Raw genomic sequence first — 22541 nt, 5'->3', positions numbered from 1 at the left:
GGGAGAGCACCCCTTGTCTGAGACCTGTCTCAGTCTCAAACTTTTCTAATGCGACCCCTCAGAAAGGCACAGCTGCCCTTGATCCATACATACAAGTTTGCACAATTCTCACTAGCTTCTCAGGGATTCTGAAGTCCACAGTACATTGTAGAGGCTATTCCTGTGGATGCTGTCGTACGCACATTGAAAATCGACCAACATACTTTAAATATTTTTATCATATTCCCAGTGTTTTTCAGACAATTGTGTTAGGGTGAAAATGTGATCTATTGTCGATCGATTTGGTCGAAACCCAGCTTGGTATTCCTGTATGTTATTCTCTACGAACGGTTGTAATTTTCTGGGGATAATGATAGACAGTACCTTGTAGGTTATATTCAGCAAGCTGCTACCTCTGTAGTTACCGCATTCCATTTTGCTTCCCTTCTTGTATATCGGGATTATTATGGCCAATTTTCATTGTTCTGGCAATGTCTCCTTCTTCCATAACAACTGGATCAGTTCATATACTTCTAAGTGCAAGCTCTCCCCTTCCTCTTTGAGTAATTCTCCTGTTATTCTGATGTCGTCCTCTGAGGCCTTCTTGTTTCTGAGGTTTTTGATTGCATTCTTCACATTTTCTTCAGTCACTCCCCATTCTTCTCCATCTTTCCTTTAGTCCGCGGTGTCTGCAGGTAACATCTCATCTGGGTCTGAACAGTTCGATAGTTGTGAGAAGTATTCTCTCCATCTTTCTACAATTCTTTCTTTGTCATGTGTCAGCTTGCCATTGTTATCTCTAATGCAGTAGGTTGGGCTCTGAAATCCATGTTTGCGGTTTTTGAAGCATTGGAGAAATTGCCTTGAATTCTTGTTGTGGCTCTGCGCCGCAGCTTGTTCTAATAAACTGGATAGAAATATTCTCTTCTCTGTTCTCAAGATTCGTTTTGTCTCGCTTCTGATGTTGAGAAAGTGTTGCCATTTCAGCTTGTTCTTCTTGTCAGCCAGCCACTCCTCTCTCATCTTTCTTCTCTTTTCTGTAGCCTTCTGGCGTATCTCGTTGAACTATACTGTCTTCTTCATTCTCTTCTTTCCTCCCAACGTATCCTCCGCTGCAGTTAATACAGTGGCCTGTATTTCTTCCCATTTTTCCTCTACGTTCTCTCTTGCCTCTAGGTTCTTGGGGACCCTCAACGGTTTTTGATTCCTATGGGATGTTGTTCTCTAATTGCACTTTCTCGCAGTTTCCTGGCATTCAAAGCAGGTTCTAGTGTCCCCTTTTCTTCCAATACATCTAGGTGAACATCAGTTTGTCTACACACAACGAGAAAGTGGTCTGATGCACAGTCGGCTCCTCTATACGACCTGATGTCCATGACTCTATGGTTATAGCGCTGGTCCACTAAGACGTGATATATCCGGCTGGTAGTTCTTCCATCCGATGAGCACCACGTTCCCGTATGTATTCTCTTCTGCTTGAAGTAAGCCGAACTTACTCTCAGGTTCTTTGAGATAGCTAAGTTGATCATCCTCTGACCATTCTCATTGGCATCTTTATGCAAACTGTAAATTCCTATAGCTAGTATATAGAATTATTCCTTTCCCGCTTTTCCATGGAAATCTCCGAAAACTATCTTGATATTTCTAGTTGGTGTGCTTTCAGTTGTTTGTTCTGGTTGGTCATAGAACTCTTCCTTTACCTCATTTGTTTTATCTTCTGTTGGGGCATGAACACTGATAAGTGTGGTGTCTGACAGCTGGTTTCCGAGTACTATGTAGGACATTCTTTTGTTAATAGCTTTTAATTCTTTAACTAAATCTCTTAATCTGTCATATGTCTCAAAACCAGTGCCGAATTCGTGGTTATTTACACACCTCCATAAAACAGTTCATATCCATCTTGTTTGTAAGTACCCTCACCCAACCATCTTGTCTCTTGTATTGCCACCAAGTCCAGTTTATATCGTTAATTTCTGAGACCACAGTCTGGATGATGCCTGGTGTATATAGGCTTCGAACATTCCAAGACCCAAAATTTAAATTTCCAAATCGTAGGCCATTTTTCATTCGCACTTTTCGTCTTCCATTGCAACTATCTGTGTCGGAGGCAAGACTGTGTTTCGTTATAAAGATCTTTTTAAGGGGTTGGGTTGTTGGCCCAATGCCCAACCGTCTTTCTTCATACGGGCTTGGGACCGGCAGAGGCTGTTGCAAGGCAGCTGACCACAAGCGGAGATCAGACATTGTTTATTTACCCGCGAAGCAAACAAGGGGAATTTTGTTTTATTTATTAAACTCTTTTACTAGATGGCGGCAAGATGTATGCATATTTTCTTCTTTTTGTTTCACGTTACTTTGGGATACGTTATATCAATCAATCTGTAATGTTCTGTGCCTTTGTTTTAGCTCAGTATTGTTTCGTTGTTTCTAATCTTGCTTTCCTTTCTTTTTCAGAGATTTGGGTTGTTGTTTGGTTTTCAATTTGAATTGGAACAACTCTTTCTTGTCTTGCAGTTTTATCCATGAGTATATTTTGCGTGATTTGGAGTTTTTTAAATCTATTTCGGTTTATTCTGAGGATGTGTCCATAAAAATCAGTTCTTCTTTTCCTCATTGTGTCTGATAGTTTTTCGGTAGTTTGGTAAAGAGTTTAATTTTTGATGTGAATTAGTCTGTTATTGTAGAATCTGGGGCCAAGAATTTTTCTTAATATCTTCCTTTCTCTGATCTCCAACCATTCAGCTAGGCCATGTTTGGTGACGGACAATGTTTCTGCTGCATACAGGGCTTCCGGTTTGATTACTATATTGTAATGTCTTATTTTTCATATTCCATGAGAAGGACTTTGTTATATGTTTTTGGTGAGTTGGAAGGCTTGATGTTCAATACGCATGTAGCAAGTGATCATAGATTATGACAAAACTACTTGTAGATTACTGTCAAATCTGAAAACGGCCGTTAATATGTTGAAACCAGTTATGTGAATGTTTATAGTAATTAGTGACAATCTTGACATGATAAATTATTCTCTGAACATTTATAAGGACAAATGAAAGATATTTGAAAACATGTCAGTTCCTAAGCCACTGACAACCATTCTTCCCGTGAAGTGGCAATGGGCGCACGGTCTAAGTTGATATGAACCTTTGAGTCATGCACAGGGGCTGAACAGTGGGCACGGCAGCATTGTCCTGTTGACGACTGGAGACGAAGTGAGCTCTACTGGATTGCACTGAGAATGCATTTTTTTAGCCCAAATACAGCCGTGCATGGCGATTTCCTATGGTCAAGAATATTAAAGATGTGTTTTCAAGCAATAAAAATACAAACATGCATTTCGTTATGGATTCGTATTTTTTATGAGGGACACCAGTCAGTTAACACAAATTTGTGGGAAATTGAGAAGTATTGTTTAAATCGTATAATAACTTTATATGGACATCTTTATCGGCGCGTTTGTGTTAAATAATGCAAATGTGATTGTCTCACCAGAGATTGAATTTCTGATCTTATGTTTTGGTAATGTAATTAATCATTCAAAGCTGGAGACTGAAAAAATACTACACGTAAAAAACTGAAATCGCACACTCCATTTATTACCGTTATCTTGATTGCTTACAAGGGCGTGCTGAAGAGTAATGCCTCAGAATTTTTAATGTGAAAACTTATTAACATTTTACATCTTTATACTTCATGTCTACATATTTATTTCTCAATATAACACATCTCTCCCAACGGGAGACCAGTTTGTTGATACCGTCACTGTAGAATGTTTGACTATGTTGAAGGCGCCACAACCTCACCTCTGCTTGCAACGCTTTAACACTATCAAAGCGAAGCCCTCGAAGGTGTTCTTTAAGTTTTGTAAACAGATGGAAGTCGGATGGGGCCAAGTCTGAACTGTATAGAGGATGATTAATGACAATGAGCCCAAGTCGTTATATTGTTGCAGATATCGTGTGTGGTCTGGTATTTTCATACTGAAGGGGAGGGTGCTTCATGTGTGGACGAATTTTCGACTTCGAAACTCTATTACAGCACACTGCTTCTCATGCATCGGCGTAGTTACGTTGCCCACTGCTATGTTACACGCTACAGTTCGGAGCCGTTTAGCGGCAGAGAGCTGCAAATATGTAGACACGAAGAAAGATGTTGAATGTCGATACCATTTGTTTTATTTAAAAATCTGTAACAAATGTCACATAAAAAATTCGGAGGCATTACTTCTCTGAACGTACTCGTAGAACACAACACGTACAGCTCTACACTTCACAATACTAATGCGTCGATCTACATCAATAATCAGTGTTTGTCAGTGCAATCGTCTTGGCTGTCGTTCTTTACAGAGCCTTCAAAATTTCTTCACAGAACGGCAGATGTTCCTCATACAGACAACATTGAAATTTGTCCAGGCCGTTGGATATATTGGACATAATCGGTACTTTTCCTGATGGATAAGCTAGTTTCTATGACTCAGTCAGTGGACCACGTTGAAGGCTCATAAGAAAAGTGTGACCAATTAGTCCATTGACCGTTAAGATGCAGTACAACCCTTGTGTTATCGAAAACAATATGAGAATAAGTGCTAACAGAAAGTGTCACCTTCCCTTATCTTCCAGTACAGGGTTTCTACAGAAATTCTTGTCTTCCTGTAGTACTCCCGCCATCATGACTTGAAGTCTAGTATTTCAATAGCAGCAACCTCTCTAACAATAAATTTATTTGGTTTCGAACTTGTATCAATCACCTCTGTGACGCCATCCACAGTAAATAATCAGCCAGGTTTACATAATTTCCCTTTTATAATGCAGAAATGCCTAATGCACGGTAAAAACTGTGTCCTTTCACTGGAAAGCAATGTTGAATTTTGTTGACTCTCCCAATATGTGTTAGGTACAATAGAAATCTGCTGATAGTGTGGTCCTTATTCTGAGCTGAACAATTATCTGAGAATAGTCAAAGTTCGGTGTATTCTTGCGGCACTTGTACTCTTCTTGACCGCACCCTCAAGGCAGAAATATACTGTGCTTATGCCAGTCTTCATACTGTGTATGCAAAATGCATTGGCAGCGGAGTGCGAATGGAAATTCTTACATAATATGCAGCATCATCGATGTTGCTATCTAAGTCTTATTTTCAAAGTGGCACGAGTCACGACTGACGCCTCTTTAATTTTAAAAGAGCATGAGTCACTGACTGGTGCCACTACAAAAATAATATTGTTTTTCAGAATCCTATAGTAGTACATTAACTGACAGTCTGGTAATTCTCCAATATCAATTTCTTCAGTTACAGATGTAGAATCTGCAGGAAAAACAAACTCAAAATCACCAAATGACGGGCTGATTCCCTTTTAAAAATCGGCGAACCAGTGATGGTGCAAAACGTGTTTTGAGCGGATCGGTTACATAAGTCTTCACAGTTACCTATCTTCTCAATAAGCTCGTAGGACCTGCTGAAAGCTATCATATGAGCGCACGGCCCATCACAGAACTTCTGCGAATGCTTCAGAGTTGAAATAATCGAGTCTGCATTGCATACTTCATCCGGTACGTTCATTATGTTCTGTGGTACGGAACGTAGCTAAATTACATGCCCCTTGCAGCCCTAAAGCTTCTTCTCTTCATTCACTTGGTTTATGAAAGGTACAGCGGCAGCTGTGCTATGTTTGTGTAACCAGTTCCTGTCGCACTGTTTTTGTGTTCTCTATAGCCCGAGCGAGCGAAGTATATGCCTTGCGCAACTACGGCGTATTTTCGAACAAAACGTTATTATAACGAGCAGGGTGGTCGGTTGCTCTGAATAATTACAGCTGTGTTCACTAGACCGGGGAAGGTGTGAGGCAACGCTAGATGTCACGATTAGTTCCAGGTGTCGTGAGATGCGTCTCTAACTGGCAAAAACAATTCTTCTTATTTTGTTGGAGTTTTGCGGTAACTATAAAGTTACGGCGTTAAAAACCTCTCTTTGAAACAAACAAAAGACAACACAAGAAGATCCAGAATGAGATTTTCACACTGCAGCGGAGTGTGCGCTGATATGAAACTTCCTGCCAGATTAAAACTGTGTGCCCAACCGAGACTCGAACTCGGGACCTTTGCAGAGTGAAAATCTCATTCTGGAAACATCCCCCAGGCTGTGGCTAAGCCATGTCTCCGCAATATCCTTTCTTTCAGGAGTGCTAGTTCTGCAAGGTTCGCAGGAGAGCTTCTGTAAAGTTTGGAAGGTAGGAGGCGAGGTACTGGCAGAAGTAAAGCTGTGAGCACCGGGCGTGAGTCGTGCTTCGGTAGCTCAGTTGGTAGAGCACTTGCCCGCGAAAGGCAAAGGTCCCGAGTTCGAGTCTCGGTTGGGCACACAGTTTTAATCTGCCAGGAAGTTTCATATCAGCGCACACTCCGCTGCAGAGTGAAAATCTCATTCTGGAAACATCCCCCAAGCTGTGGCTAAGCCATGTCTCCGCAATATCCTTTCTTTCAGGAGTGCTAGTTCTGCAAGGTTCGCAGGAGAGCTTCTGTAAAGTTTGGAAGGTAGGAGGCGAGGTACTGGCAGAAGTAAAGCTGTGAGCACCGGGCGTGAGTCGTGCTTCGGTAGCTCAGTTGGTAGAGCACTTGCCCGCGAAAGGCAAAGGTCCCGAGTTCGAGTCTCGGTTGGGCACACAGTTTTAATCTGCCAGGAAGTTTCATATAAGCGCACACTCCGCTGCAGAGTGAAAAGCTCATTCTGGAAACATCCCCCAGGCTGTGGCTAAGCCATGTCTCCGCAATATCCTTTCTTTCAGGAGTGCTAGTTCTGCAAGGTTCGCAGGAGAGCTTCAGTAAAGTTTGGAAGGTAGGAGACGAGGTACTGGCAGAAGTAAAGCTGTGAGCACCGGGCGTGAGTCGTGCTTCGGTAGCTCAGTTGGTAGAGCACTTGCCCGCGAAAGGCAAAGGTCCCGAGTTCGAGTCTCGGTTGGGCACACAGTTTTAATCTGCCAGGAAGTTTCATATCAGCGCACACTCCGCTGCAGAGTGAAAATCTCATTCTGGAAACATCCCCCAGGCTGTGGCTAAGCCATGTCTCCGCAATATCCTTTCTTTCAGGAGTGCTAGTTCTGCAAGGTTCGCAGGAGAGCTTCTGTAAAGTTTGGAAGGTTGGAGACGAGGTACTGGCAGAAGTAAAGCTGTGAGCACCGGGCGTGAGTCGTGCTTCGATAGCTCAGTTGGTAGAGCACTTGCCCGCGAAAGGCAAAGGTCCCGAGTTCGAGTCTCGGTTGGGCACACAGTTTTAATCTGCCAGGAAGTTTCATATCAGCGCACACTCCGCTGCAGAGTGAAAATCTCATTCTGGAAACATCCCCCAGGCTGTGGCTAAGCCACGTCTCCGCAATATCCTTTCTTTCAGGAGTGCTAGTTCTGCAAGGTTCGCAGGAGAGCTTCTGTAAAGTTTGGAAGGTAGGAGACGAGGTACTGGCAGAAGTAAAGCTATGAGCACCGGGCGTGAGTCGTGCTTCGGTAGCTCAGTTGGTAGAGCACTTGCCCGCGAAAGGCAAAGGTCCCGAGTTCGAGTCTCGGTTGGGCACACAGTTTTAATCTGCCAGGAAGTTTCATATCAGCGCACACTCCGCTGCAGAGTGAAAATCTCATTCTGGAAACATCCCCCAGGCTGTGGCTAAGCCATGTCTCCGCAATATCCTTTCTTTCAGGAGTGCTAGTTCTGCAAGGTTCGCAGGAGAGCTTCAGTAAAGTTTGGAAGGTAGGAGACGAGGTACTGGCAGAAGTAAAGCTGTGAGCACCGGGCGTGAGTCGTGCTTCGGTAGCTCAGTTGGTAGAGCACTTGCCCGCGAAAGGCAAAGGTCCCGAGTTCGAGTCTCGGTTGGGCACACAGTTTTAATCTGCCAGGAAGTTTCAACACAAGAAGATGATTTAGAAGTTAGTACGCCACGACTTATACACTGGGAGATGTCACCTACTGACCGTATCTCCCATAAAATAAAAACTTATTACACTTTAAAAAGTATAAATACAGAGTTTTAGGGGTATAAATGCAGTTATTTTTATTGGTCACTGAGACCAGTGTACTGAACAACATTACATCAGCATTTACTTCATTTGCCTGATAATAATTATAGCTATTAGAAGTAGCATCTTTTTAGGTTGGTTAGTGGGAATGAACAGCCTAGTGAGTACAGATTACCTATCGGGAATAGAGCGAAGAAAGACGAAAGTAACGAGAAGTATCAGAAATGAGAATATCGAGAAACTTAACATAAAAATTGGTGATCATGAAATAGATGAAGCTCTAAAATTCTGCTACCTAGCAGCATAATAATCCATAACGGTAAGGGCAAAGAGGACATAAGAAGCAGATTAGCACTGGGAGAAAGAGCATTCTTAACGAAGAGAAGTCTGCTGTTATCCAATATAGATCTTAATTTGAGGGATAAATTTCTGAAAATGTACGTTTGCAGCCCAGCTTTATATGGCAGTAAACATGGAGCGTCGGAAAACCGGAACAGAAGAGCATCGAAGCATTTGAGATGTGATGCTACAGAAGAATGTTGAAAATTGTATAGACTTTTAAGGTAAGGAATGAAGTGGTTCTCCTCAGAAATGGCGAGAAAAGTGATCTTCTGGGAACATCTGTTAAGACATCAGGGAATAACTTGCGCGGTACTAGAAGGAGCCGTAGAGGGTAAAAACCGTAGAGAAAAACAGAGCCTGGAATACATACCGCAAGTAATTGACGAGATAGGTTGCAAGAGCTACACTGAGAGAGCCGCGCAGGGTAGCCGTGCGGCCTAGGGTGCTTTGCCACGGCTCGCGCGCCTCCCCCCGTCGGAGGTTCGAGTCCCCCCTCGGGCATGGGTGTGTGTGTTGTCCTAAGCGTAAGTTAGTTTACGTTAGATTAAGTAGGGTATAAACCTAGGGGCCGATGACCTCAGCAGTTTCGTCCCTTAGGAACTTACTACCACCTGTAAGTCAATACTGACAGTCGTAGTCCTCTTTGTGGTGCAGCTACGACCGTGCCGAAAATATCACGTAGTAAATTATGTGACGTGTTTGCGAGAAGACTGTTACGTACAGAGAAAAAACAACAAACACACAAACATATTAAGGTAGTAATGATGACAGTATCTGCCCTTATACCTCTACCACTCTGTATAGATGAAATGGACAAATACCTTATTGCAGGGCAGAGATAGTACTACGGCTGACGATTGAAAATTGTGATAGAAGTTCAATGACCAAGAAGTTCTGTCTACTAGCGTTAGAACGCTTTCAGAGACGCAGGTTGATGCTGGTGATGATGGTGGTGGTGGTGGTGGTGAGTTAAGGGCGCCCAATATCGCAGTTATGAACACTCTTACTAACACTCCAAAATATTCGGTCTTTATAATTTATACCATAATATCTTCGTTAAAATCCTATTCACTCAATGCCACTTAACCTCGCCATGCATGCCTACATCCATACTCTCATACACAAGGCTTGGCTCTGGCGATATAACTTTTTTATGTACTGTAAATTATAAATGCTGTAACAGACGGGACTAGCTCAGTAAGTCAGAACACTGTAGCCTTGTTACGACTTGCACAAAAAAATGGATGGGCCAACTAACTAGAAAATGCGCTAAGATTCCTATCTAACATTTTAGACTGAGGGTCAGGAACAACGCAGAGCCTTAAAACCCCAATCGTTGTCTAAAAGAGTACTCAGACCAGGTAGTAAACTAGTCTCTGTCCTCTTACCACGACGCAAATCGCTTTCATTTAATATGTGACGTGCAGAAAAATGTTAACTACAGGCACTGCACAAGTGTCGGTCCTCTTATTACTGGAGTAACCGGTGTGACAAAAATTCCTGCCTAAAGACTGGAAAAATTTCAAAGGTCATACCAGTGAAAAACAATGGAAATAAAACAAATCTCTGAAATTAGTGATTCATCTCATTAACATCGATTTCTACTTGGATTTTGAAACTTAAATTCTTTTTACAACATTTCGAGGTACCTGAAACAAAATGGACTGTTGACACATAACCAGCAAGGTTTAGATCATATCGTTCTTGTTGAACACAACAGGCTATTCGCATAATGTAACAAATGTTATCGACAGGGATCGCAAGCTTAATTTTATTAACTTTAAAAACACGTAGGATGTTGGTCGTAAGCAGTTAAGTTCATCCAGTGACTAAAATATTAATTTACTTTTATCCGAATCAGTGTAAACCAACGTTTATATGAAACTTCTGACTGATTAAAATTGTGTGCTGGAGCGAGACTGGAACTCGGGACCTTTGCCTTTCGCGGGCACGTGCTCTATCGACTTTTTCTCTTTTAACAGTAATTAGAGTGCTCAGCTTCGAACCGGTGGAGACAGGTGGGCAGAGGTTGAAACCCCGAGACTTGGCCACGATGCCCCCCCCCCTTTCCTGTCCCTGAACCACGCCCCGACGTTTTTTTTGCGGGGGGGGGGGGGGGGACAGAAACAGGAATCAGCTTAAACACAATAGGCCTATCTTTATTCGTACAAGTATAAATACAACATAAAGGGCGTCTTTCTAATGAAACCAACATTAGACACTACACTCGAACAAGGTGTGCAAACGTCTTTATTAACAAGGTGTGGGGGAAAAAAGAAAAGAAAAAACCTGAAAGTAAGCTAAGAGGAGTGACGCTATAGACAAAGAGGGACGAGTGGGCAGGGGCATGGTTAGACTTGCACGCATCCTCCTGCTTGGCAAATGGGGTGTGGGGGCAGCGTGGGCAGGGGTCAACATGCGAGGCCTGGCCACGGTGTCCCCGGCACCACTACCGGGCAGAAGCACAGAAAAGGAGGGCAGAAGCCAAGGAGGAGGGGACAGTATAGTTGGGCTAATGACTGACTTGGTGTGGTGTAGTGCACAAAAGAAAGGGGCACGTGTCCATGCACCTACCCCCCATTGGCGTACGATATAGAAATGCAGCGAGAGGACTCTCAGTCAGACGACAGCAGGGGGGAGGTGGGGGGGGGGGGGGAGTGCAGTCCGCGTGTGTCGCCATCCAGCTGAGCAAAGGTGACGTAAGGATCGCACGAAGGTAATAGGCGAAAAAGGTGTGGTAGCGCGGTCGGTGCTCGATTTCATTGTGGGCGGTTTGTAAGTACTGCCAGAAGTCAAGGGGTGTTTTATCGCCATCAGCATACAGGTAAGTGATCGTCCATCCTTTGACCCATACAGCTGCATGATTTTTGGTGGCGGGGAAATGAATATTCTCTGGATGGATACAAGTCCATAACTCAATCGAGTCCGACGGAGGGCGGAGGTAGCAGGCAACGAAGTGTCTACCCAGTTTCCAGACGTGACTGCTGGCAGCACAAGTCAGGTGGTGGGCATCGTCGTACACGAGGTGGCAGACTGTATGAAGCGGAATGTACGACAGTCCTATTACGTGAAGATATTGATTTGTGGCGAATTTTCCATATGCAACATGGTACCATGTTGCCTGGACGGTGGAGGGAAGGAAACGCTGGTGGATACGACGCCAAACCGTGGGCCACAGCGTCGATGGATGTCTGACTCCGATGTTGTTGCGGGATAGGCATCGGAGGCGTGTGCTCGGTATGTGAGTGCCACTGTAACTGTAGTCAACAATGAAATCAGAAACGTGCGCCAGATGGTGAGTGATGTGGCCTGCTGGCACTGGCGGAGATATGGTCGTGGGCATAAGCGTGTCTAGTTAGCTGCGCGTAAGGGAGGTGGCCCCGTTCCACTGCTTGTGCATGGTGGTCAAGTACATAGACGCAGCTCGGAGTCGCGCATTGACAAGGCCGAGACCCCCTGGAGGCTGCGTCCAATAGCTGTTGGCATTGAGAGTACCTGTGCGATGTGGACCATCTAGGACGCCACATGTTGATTGAGATATTCGACACGTTGTTGAATCGAGGTGGCGGAGGAGATTTTGTCGCACTGCAGTGCGGATAATTTGAAGACTACGCCGAAAATGGATGACAGTCGAGCGGCGCAAGTGGAGGCAAAAATGATACCAAGGTATCGTAAGTTCTGTGCGCACGGGGAAGTGGGGGGGGGGGGAGGGGGGTGCTACATCGTCGTGTGATAGGCCGCATCCGCGTCCAATGAGCATCGCCGAGGATTTAGTCATATTCATGGTAGTTCAGGCATACGTTGATATCAAATGAAATAGCATCAACTGTGTTTCGGTCCGCGAGTGGACTAAGAGGAGGAAGTCGTCGCACACGCACGACAACGAAAAGTGTGCCGTCGCTAAGTGAGACCAGAAAGAGGGGTCGTCAGGCTCCTGATGGATGGCTGCAGGGCTATAGCATACAGTAGGCCTAGTGTCGAAAATGGACAATCTTGCCTTATGGAGCAGTGTGGAGTCACTGGTCCCGCCACACGGCCGTTGACCTGAATGAGTGATTCAGCGCTGCGGTACAGGTAACAGTGAAGGGTGTGGAAAACCCGTTCAGTCCATTATGGAGAATAGAAAATGGTTCCGCACCTTGTTGAATGCGCTGTCAGAATGTATGGCAACCAACACAGTTCGGAATCTGCGCGCCACTGCCAGTGTGATCAAACCGCGATGTTCGCCTGTGGCCGTTTGTATATTAACTGACACCCGGAGTTGTCTTTTCTGCGGACAGAATGCAAGGGAGTACCTTGCGGCAACGCTTCGCCAGTAGTCGTGCATAAATTTTATAGTCTGCGTTAAGCAGAATTATGGGCAGTAATGTGCTGTCGTCGCTCCCGGTGTCCGTTTGAGGATAGGGATAATAATTCCCCTGACAAAGGCTGGCGGTACAGCGTTGTCCGTCAACAGTTCATGAAACATTGATGTCCACCGTGATGCCATTGGCGCAAGGAAGGCACGATAAAATTCTATCGGCAATCCGTCGACGCCAACTGACTTATTCTAAGCAAAATTATTGATTTGATCGTGGACCTCGTCGCACTGGCGCCGTCAGCTCGTCCGCCTCGTCACCGGCGAGAGGCGTGTGACGTGTCGTAACACAACCCCCTTATCACGGATGTTGGAAGGATCTGCCTGGTACATTGTGCGGTAGTCGTCTACAAAGGCATTGACGATTACGGCCTGACAAGTGACGTGCTGGGTGCGGTAGGTGTAGATCTCGTTGATGTGTCGCCGTCGTCGTTGTTTCCCATTGGAGGCGATACGATGAATGGTGGGGTGTTCCTGTGCCGCCGAATCTTGACGTCTGGTCCTCACCAACGCCCTCCTGCAGCCTTAATCCTTCTGCATTCCGTCCGGGTTTCAGAGTGGGCTGCTGGGAGTCCAAGTCACTGAGAACAGTGGCCCTCACCAACGCCCACCATGCAGCCTTAATCCTTCTGCGTTCCGTCTGGGTTTCAGAGTGGGCTGCTGTGAGTCCAAGTCACTGAGAATGCCGTATAAATAGTCGGTAGTCTGCCAGTGCCACACAGCTGCTTCCTTGCTGTACTGAATCAAGGTGTGTCGAAAGGGAGATTTCGCACATTCCAAGCATCAACTCAAGCTTGTGCAGTATTGAGGCAAGTGACGTTCACAGGTGGCCCATATCTCGATAACGCGTTGAAGACATTTGTGATCGTGGAGGTGTTTAAGTTCCACGGTGCACGAGTGCACCAGACCACTTGTTGTGAGAGGATAGTGTTGCAGATATAGGCACAGTGGTCTGAAAAGCTCAAGAGTCAAAGTTATACACTTTTAAAGTGCAGATGTGAATTCCTGAGAAGCATAAATCCTGTCAAGGCGGCTCGCGAAGTGACCCGTCTGGTAAGTGCGTCCAGGTGCATCACTGTGCCAAACTTCCCAACTGTCGCGGAGCAAAAGATCATGGACGACATGGCGCAGTTCTTGACAACTATTGTACTGGGGCATTTGATGATCACCCGCCAAGCAAGTAATGCTCACAGTGCCAAAGAAATAAAGGGGCGATTTCTCCTGAGTAGAAACGAGCTCCGTCATGTCTAGGGGCGGAGCCTGACAGAGCGTAAATGTTGACAGTATGCGACCCCATGACAGTGATCGCCATGCCTCTGGTGGGTGGGAGGTATGTGACATCAGAAACTAGAATGCCCTTGCGGGCATAAATGGTCACGCCAAGTCCAGGTGATCACCAGGTTAGGAATAAGTGCTATAGCCCGCGACGTCCGGAAGTGTGACTGAGTGTACTTCCTGTTGTAGTGCGATGTCGACGTCTGATGCCCATATCATCTCTCGCAACAGTTGAATTTTCACTCGGCAGCTAATTTTATTAGTGTTGATCGTAGCTATTTGGTACGTTTGGAGTCGAGCCCCACCTCCATCAGTGGGGGTGAAGAGGGGCGAGGCAGTGACTAGCCGTGTGGTACTCCATCTGATGCCGTTGGCGTCGGCAGAACTAGGTGTCCGTCTGGGCTAACTCAGTCCGCAGCCTGTGGTTCGGGTCATCGACTTGGTCGTCAGTCCCCGCCATCGAGGATTCTGTCGCTGTGGCGTTCATATGTTCCTTCTCGTCCGTAGGAGCGGAGGACGTCTCGATGGCAGTTGTAACGGTGGAGTCCGTCGGTTCAGGTGCACCTGGGCGAGCCGGCGAAGTAGGGACTGGCACAGCCAGATCCCGCGTCGCTTTGACGTCATTCTTGTCGTCGTGCAGGATCCCCGACGCCTCGTCGGGCCGGATGGCCTCTGAACCCTCAGGGAGAGATGAATTCTCTCGTTCAGAGACCACACGACGCCTCGTTCTGCGCTGTTTAGGTGAACGTTGTTTGCATAACCATCCACCTATTTCGGAAAACCGGAGGGACACTGGCATGTGGTCTGATTGACGACGGACGGCGGGAGGAGAAGAAAGCGCCGATGCGTAGGTGATCGGTAAAATCGTCGTCGGAGTCGGAGGCACCACTGTAGCGGCCGGCTATTGAGTAATGCTACGTTGAAGACACTCAGACCTGGGGTTGCCTCCTTTGCCGCAGCCGGAACAGGTCTTGGGTTGGCCGTCGTATGTAACGAACGAGCGGCACTCGCTGATTTGCAGATAAGATACCACGTGGCAAAGGAGTTCGATGGTGATCTGTCTTACACTGTTAAGAACGGTGTACGTTTGGAACTGCGCCCATCGTTCAGCAGTGTAACTATATACAAAGCCATAGGGGCGTAAAGCCGCGATAGCGTCTTCCGCGAGGAGCTCGAATGGTAATTCGAAAACTTGACCGCACTGACATTGTCATCGTCGTGGCAAAACCGTAGTCCTTGTTTGGTGTCATGAACTATTCGTTCGCACTCCGCGTCATCGACAACTTGGACGTACACCGTACTGCATAATGCGAACAAACGGATGCCTTAAAGTGTCGGAATCTGGGATATTATCTACGTCACATAGGAAGCGTTCCACTACCAAAGTCTTTGGTCAGGTGTAATCACTGCAGATGGTGGACCGTAGTGTGGATTTTCGAAAACTGTTGGCGATTGTTCTAGCACATGTAAGCGACACCTAAGTGACGGCCGCTCAAAACTGACAACGAGTGCGTGCACTCCATAGGTGTAAAAACACAGCACATCCGCACTGCACAGCTGCCGAAGGCAGACTGCCGACTGAGCTACACAAGCACGACTAACGATCCGTCCTCACAACTGCACTTCCAGTAGCACCTCGTCCCCTATCTTTCAGCCTTCACAGTAGTTCGGTAGAGCACTTGCCAGCCCCGAGTTCGAGGTTCAGTCCAGCACACAGGAAGTTCCATACCAGCCCACATTCAGCTGCGGAGTTAAAATTTCATTCTGGAGCATTTATATGATTTACAAAAATAAACTTACAAAGCCTGAGTGAATGTCTACTCTCATCCACGGTCAGACAGTCCAGCACCTCACAGTTCTCCTGAAACCTACCTTATATGTGCCACCTGACGACAAAATACTGCGCTACAGAATAGGCACTGTCAGCTAGGTGCAACCAATGGATGGCCGCAAGCAACACTGCCACTGAAAGTGCATAACGATTTAATGCTTCTGCTGTGAACATAGTGTTGTTTTAGAACAACATTGTCAATGAAAGGGTTAAATGTTTAATGCACGTAAGGCTTTTTCTTTATTGTGATTCCATTCCCCTACCACAGCGGCACAATCCACAGCTCTTCAGCCGAGTGGCACTACAAAAAATAAAAAGAGGAAACCATACATAAAAAGGGGCGGAAAAAAGGATATAGAAACATAGTAAATGGAGATAATGAAAGTTAAAATACACACTGACACAGGAATGTTCATTGGGGGACAGTTTAAAAAAGTCGACATATAGTTAAAGGAACACAGTTGGCGATTTGTGGGACTCTTAAAATACACTGGAGTCACACACACCAGTTAAAAGTCGGCCACAGTACAAAAACAAACAGAACGAGAGACACTTAAAAAACCACTATAAACCATGGAGCACACCCGAAGAATGAAAACTGCCGGGAGCCTGCCGAGGGATTGGGGGCCTGAGAGGAGGGAAAAGAAGTGAAGAAGAAGGTGCAATGGGGTAGGGGGACAGGGGGGGTGGGAGGAAAAGAAAAAAAGGGGGGTCGGGGGCTGCACCAAGAGGCAGGAGATGGGTGGGATGGGAGATGGAAGGTAAGTCAGGAGGGAGCACAGAGACACAGAAGGGGAGCAAGGGAAAGGGAAAGGGATGGAGGAGGGATGAAAAGCACTCAGGGGAAGGGAAGAGGAAGGAAGAGGGAGCCTTGAGGAGTAGGAGGGGGAAGGTGGAGTCAGTTGGTAGGAGGGGTAGAGATCAGGGCGAAGCTCATCATTGGGGTGGGGTGGGTGCTGGAAGTTGCGTTGGGAAAGGAGGTGGAGGGTGTGGAGATGGAGAGAGGGTAGGACACAACGCTAAAGGTGCGGCAACAGACTGGTGGTAGAGAGGATAGAAGACACCACACGGAGGGGGGGATTGAGTAGGCGGACGACGTACAGGGTGCACATGCGTTCGAGGAAAAGAAGATGTGAGAAGGGCATGAGGTTGTAGAGGATCTGCGTGAGGGACAGAAGACGAATATGGAAGGTGAGGTGGAGGGCATGGCGTTCTACGATTTGGAGGGCTTTATAAAAATCTGGAAGGAGCAGAAATCCAAGCAATACTGGCATAACAAAGGATGGGGCAGATCAGGGATTTGTAGATGTGAATAATGGTGGAGGGATGCAGTCCCAATGTCCAGCCGGACAGGAGTTTCAGAATGCACAGTCTATTGTGGGCTTTGTGTTCGATCGTAAGGAAATGGGGAGTCCAGGTGAGGTGATGGTCGAGGGTGAGGCCAAGGTATTTCAGGGTAGGAGTGAGGTGGATAGGACGACCATAGATGGTGAGGTAAAAATCGTGGAGCCAGAAGGAGTGGGTGGTTCGACCTGATTGCCTGTAGAGGTTTTGTCCTTGACATTCCTTGTATATGGCAACCATTTCACTCTGACATAAAGTGAAGCCCAGACACTTGACACAATCTTCAAAAACAGAGAACGGTGTCCCTCATTTGAAATTACGAGCGCATGCTGAAAAGTAATGCCTCGGAATTTGTATTTTAAAACTCGTAAACCTTTTTAAATATATCAACCGTCATTAACATTCTAGTTCTTTATTCATCGTGTCTATATATTTGCAGCCCTCTGCCGCTAGAGGACTCCGAATTGTAGCGTGTAACATGGCGGTGTATAGTGCAACTATCTCGATGCGTGATAAACAGTGTGCTGTAATCGAGTTTCATATTCGAAGAATTCGTCCACACCTGGGCAGCCTCTCCTTCAGCATGTCAAAGCCAAACCACGCACTAGCGCTGCAACATCTCCAACAATCCGACGCTTTGGGTTCACCGTCATCGGTCATCCGTCACAGAGTCCAGACTTTGTTCCATCCGATTTGACTATATTGGTAAATAAATATTTAAACATGAAGAATAAAGATGTAGAATGTAAATAACGTTTGTTATATTTAAAAAGCTTGAAGGGTTTTCACGAAAAAAATTCGGAGTCAATACTTTTCAGCACGCCCTCGTACATTACAAAACCTGATGAGAATGGTTAAAACCAAAACGAACTATTTCCTCCAAAAATAAATTAAAGCCCCTTCTCTCTACCCACTTCTGCTATATCGCAATATTGATTTCCAATATGCGGGCAGTTATTGCAAGGCTAGAGCTGGAGAAGAAAACAGTGAAATCATAGACAAGTAGTGAGGACTGTATGGGTACCTCACACTCGACGTTATTTCGTTGGTTGATATTGAAAGTACTGTTACACTTAAAACAGAGCCTTCAGGATTGATTGATCTGCTCAAACCAACCAGGCACTAGACAGGACATGCCAACGGCATTGCTACATCTTCCACCTGTTCCCGTCAGGTCACCGGGCGTGGCCGATACTTGGATAGGCGACCATCCGGGTACGTCACGCGCTGATGGAAATGGTGGTGAAAAGTTCCTAATTAGCATACTTTGCGCCAATGTCCTGGATTCAGTTTCAAACCTATTCGCAATGTCTCGTGGAATGGAGACATGTGACACTGATGATGACCATCCGTCGTGTTCAGAGGGGCACAGAACATCTACCCCTTCAGAATTTTTCACATCTTCTAAGCATGCAATAAGCCCATCTATCTTGTTTTCCAACTCTCAAATGCTCTGATGAAAAATTAATTTTATTTTCCTGGAAACTGTTATGTGTATTATGGTCTTGTATTGCCCGAATTTCTTTCAATATTCATTGTCTATAATTTGACTCTAACCTAAAAAATGTGCCCGTCTGATTCCAATACTCTCAGGAATTTTATCTTGTGTGCTTTTGGCCCCCTTACACTTTCTGCAAGATGCTTAGCTAACCTTTCCTTATCCCTACTTAGGTGCAGGCCTTGATTAGTGTATCCCCATGTCCCAATCGCATCAACAGGCACGGCACAGGTATGAGACTTTGTTTCAGTCAAAAACAACTTGCTCAGTTCTTTGTTCACACGGCTGACAGCACGTTAACACAGGGCTGCTCATGTCGCTGCAAAACTTTATATATTTAATGATATATTCTAAAAAGTTGCTTGCTAGGCAGTTTCCTGCTCCTCCTACAATAAGCACATTAACCTCGCCGTCAATATCTCTTCACATGGCCCCTATGTTCTCTGTCACGTAGCTAAGCTTAGCGAATTGGTTGCTAACCGGAATTTGAAATGCGATTTCTGAGGTTCCCTCCTTTTGCCTATTATTCGTCATCTTCACCTAGCTCCCATTATTGTCTCTTTCCCCCATCAACTTATCTATTTCAAAATATGCCATTTGTAATTCTGCTGGGAAGGCACAAATCATTTTCCCGTGTTCCACGATCTTCTTGTCTCGACTACATAACGTACAACTCTAAGGAATAGCCTCATATAACACCTTTTTAGCTTCCCCACTGCATTCCCCCCCCCCCCCCAAAAAAAAAAACGCCGCCCTACAGTCCTGACATGTTTCCCCAATAGCAATTAATCTACAGCAACAAACGTACACTTTTGTCACATATGACGCTCCTCTTACAGTAAAATAAAAATCACTACACCACACTTAAACTGTAGTTAAGTAATAGTCAGTGAAACTTACCTTTCAGTGAGTTGTGCAGCTAAGATCCAGGCGTCAAGCAGACGTAAAATAACACGATCGAAGTTCGTTGAACGTAGGTAGTACTAGATACGAAGTGAATAAAAACTGTAAAAGCACGATATTTACTAACAACACTCTTAAACCGACGTTATCAGGAAATTATTATCTGCCGGGGCCTGGTTTCACCCTGTCCCTTCTCTCATCATTCAACGCTAACATGACACCACACTAAACACACACCCATTACAGTCATCTACACGTACCATATACATTTAACACACAAATCTCACACTTCCAGAAGAAAAGGTGCCAGAGAGAGCCAGGGGTAGGAAAAACCTTTCCAATTAGGCTGTTTAACCTGCCGTTCGGTGTCTCCCAGCCAATCATCTCATACTACTTCATCACTTTTAGTGGACAGAACGTCGTCAATGCGGCATCTGAAATAGTGTTTAGGTAGGAAGGCTGCATGGATATGGCAAGTCAACTACGGAATCTCTATTTGTAGATTTCCCGTAAGATGCCGTGCCTCCATACAGTATCTTACGCTATTTCAGAGACAAGGAAGACGCTTACTAGGTGTTGTCTAGGCACAAGGACCTGCTGCGTGGCTGACTACGGTAGAGTCAGGTTGCCAGTGACTTAGTTAGAACCATATCGGTTTCCAAATTATAACGGTAGCGACTAACGAGCGTCTCGGTTTATTGAACTCAGTTTACTCGTAGGTTCACCCTTCGTTACGTACCTAGTAAACGTAGAACAGCGATAATTGCTTGGGAAAGGACGGTCCTTCACTTAAATTGTAAGTGATAGTTATGGTTATATAGACATTAAGAAAGACATTTCACAAGTGTGAAACTGTTCATTTTAATATTATTCTCTATTTAAATCTCCTCGACAAAATGTTATTTCTCAGTTGCCACCAGTAGCCTCGACACGTTTGTGTTCCTTGTCTGCAACACCAACTACTAGCTACTTCACCATTTTGTTCTGAGTTGTTAATTACCAGGTAGCTCCTCATCTCTCATTCGAAAGCAAAATATTTGCCAGTGATACCCTCATCGCCAGGCATGTATACTCTGGGACATATATTTAGCGCAGAAGCATCTTATTGGAGGTAAGAGTGAATACTTGAAACAATGGAAGTGGAGTAGGACTCACATGCTTACGTTTTCTGTAGTTACCCTAATCCTCCCAGGATGATTCGGCCAGGAGCCCACACCCTGTTTCCTTACCTAGCCTTGCCCAACTGATCTAGATCTCCATGTTTAATTTGCGATATATTTCAACAAGTCTTGGAAACTTTGCCCAGAAGAGAAACTCACCTAGAAAGATCAGCATAGTACTTGAGGTCAGCTGAAACTGAAGGAGATCAAGCTAGAACACTCGCTGTACTTCCAGAAGGTGTTTTTGGCACACGTGGAGTACTTGTTTTTAGAATTACGTTTCTTTTAATGTTTTCGAATCACCAGTTGGATGAATTTAGATACTTCACGCGAGAGAAGAAGTCAGTCTAGCAGAAAAATAGCTATTTTATCGGAGAAATTTGTTCCGAACCTAATTCTATATTACCGATAAAATATATTCACTGTTTCACTAACTAACAACTCTAAAAATGTTGTGTACGTAACAGATTTTCTTCGCTGTGATTGCTGAAATTAATACGAAAATCAGAATTTTCCTTTTACGCATTACAATTTTAGTGGAGCAGTTCCTGACTGAGGGTGATGTAGATTGCTCCAAACAGCCATTAACGCTCGCCAAACAAGAGATGTCCGTAAATCTGTAGCGGAAGAAGCGCCTTGAATGGGCAATAAAATCTGTAATGGCTGCAACTGCGTTTCCAGTTGCGTTCTCCAATTCCCCACTGCATAATATTTCGCGACCTGCTGAGGAACAATGACACTAGAATTTAGATTCCTGGATTTGCTAAAATTTGAACAGAAAGTGAGAATTCTAAGTTTTCCAGTATCACTTCACCTTATTTACACTACTGGCCATTAAAATTGCTACACCACGAAGATGACGTGCTACAGACGCAAAATATAACCGACAGGAACAAGGTGCTGTGATACGCCAACGATTAGCTTTTCAGAGTATTCACACAAGGTTGGCGCCGTTGGCGACACCTACAACGTGCTGACATGAGGAAAGTTTCCAACCGATTTCTCATACACAAACAGCAGTTGACCGGCGTTCCCTGGTGAAATCTTGTTGTGATGCGTCGTGTAAGGAGGAGAAATGCGTACCATCACGTTTACGACTTGGATAAAGGTCGGATTGTAGCCTATCGCGATTGCGGTTTATCGTATCGTGACACTGCTGCTCGTGTTGGTCGAGATCCAATGACTGTTAGCAGAATATAGAATCGGTGGGTTCAGGAGGGTAATACGGTACGCCGTCCTGGATCCCCACGGCCTCGTATCACTAGCAGTCGAGATGACAGGCATCTTATCCGCATGGCTGTAACGGATCGTGCAGCCACATCTGGATCCCTGAGTCAACAGATGGGGACGTTTGCAAGACAACAACCATCTGCACGAACAGTTCGACGACGTTTGCAGCAGCAGGGACTATCAGCTCGGAGACCATAGCTGCGGTTACGCTTGACGCTGCATCACAAACAGGGGCGCCTGCGACGGTGTACTCAACGACAAACCTGGGTGCACGAATGGCAAAACGTCATTTTTTCGGATGAATCCAGGTTCTGTTTACAGCATCATGATGGTCGCATCCGTGTTTGGCGACATCGCGATGAACGCACATTGGAAGTGTGTATTCGTCATCGCCATACTGGTGTATCACCCGGCGTGATGGTATGGGGTGCCATTGGCTACACGTCTCGGTCACCTCTTGTTCGCATCGACGGCACTCTGAACAGTGGACGTTACATTTCAGATGTGTTACGACCAGTGGCTCAACCCTTCATTCGATCCCTGCAAAACCCTACATTTCAGCATAATAATGCACGACCGCATGTTGCAGGTCCTGTACGGGCCTTTCTGGATACAGAAAGTGTTC

General features: G+C 45.4%; 1 protein-coding gene and 1 non-coding gene across 2 annotated transcripts in view; both read left to right on the top strand.

Annotated features, from left to right (window-relative positions):
* The window catches only part of LOC124722314 (rho GTPase-activating protein 7), a 558315-nt gene that overhangs the window by 436487 nt on the left and 99287 nt on the right, over positions 1-22541 (top strand). The gene's annotated exons all lie outside the window — the stretch shown is intronic.
* Positions 7162-7236, top strand: Trnas-cga. Its single transcript has one exon. It is a non-coding gene; the product is annotated as a tRNA-Ser (tRNA).

The sequence above is a fragment of the Schistocerca piceifrons genome, chromosome X (genome assembly GCF_021461385.2).
Source record: "Schistocerca piceifrons isolate TAMUIC-IGC-003096 chromosome X, iqSchPice1.1, whole genome shotgun sequence".
Classification (NCBI taxonomy): domain Eukaryota; kingdom Metazoa; phylum Arthropoda; class Insecta; order Orthoptera; family Acrididae; genus Schistocerca; species Schistocerca piceifrons.
This window is presented reverse-complemented; position numbering and strand designations above follow the sequence as displayed.